This window comes from Triticum dicoccoides, chromosome 7A, assembly GCF_002162155.2.
Source record: "Triticum dicoccoides isolate Atlit2015 ecotype Zavitan chromosome 7A, WEW_v2.0, whole genome shotgun sequence".
Classification (NCBI taxonomy): domain Eukaryota; kingdom Viridiplantae; phylum Streptophyta; class Magnoliopsida; order Poales; family Poaceae; genus Triticum; species Triticum dicoccoides.
In genome coordinates this window covers 538,664,752-538,665,398 of record NC_041392.1, presented here as the reverse complement: position 1 = coordinate 538,665,398, position 647 = coordinate 538,664,752, and positions in this window count along the sequence as shown.

The following is a 647-nucleotide window of genomic DNA, read 5'->3' as shown; positions in this document are numbered from 1 at the left end:
CATCTGGACGGTCAAGGACATCCAACCGCGTCCCTTAAAATATTTTTCTTCCTTTAAAATGTGAAGGATTGATTCATATCCCATGTAGGCATTTGTTGCCCGACGAGGAGGACGTGTCGCCGCCACTGAGGTAGTAGTGGAGCTATGAGTCGGCTTGGTGGATGTCGGGGGAGGACGGTTCCTCCTTCACGGCTACCGGGCGCGACTGGCTGCCGACTAGCGAAGTGGCGTGGACGATATTGCCTACCCCTTGTTGCGGTGTCCGATCTAAACATCGCAGCTGCACAACAGAGATGTCGGCTCCACCACCACACGGCGTACAATTTGGATGCCACGATGAGGCATAGGAGAAGGAGGCGCTGGGCAAGAGTTGATGACCGACCGCGCCAGCACCATCTCGATCTGTCGCGCGAACTCGTCGCCAATCGCGGCGGCCTTGGCCAGGAGGGTTGATTGCTATACTCCACGCCGTCCGAGGAGATTGTCTCCAGTTTGAGGACCGGTGGAGCCGTGGACGCCGAGGGGCCCGGAGCCGGAGACCGTGAGCAGCGGCGCCATGGTCCGGAGCCCCGAATCTCCCTATTTTGGTTCCGGTTTGTGGAATTTCAGGTTTCACCGTTGGATGAAAGAAAATGTCTGGACCATTC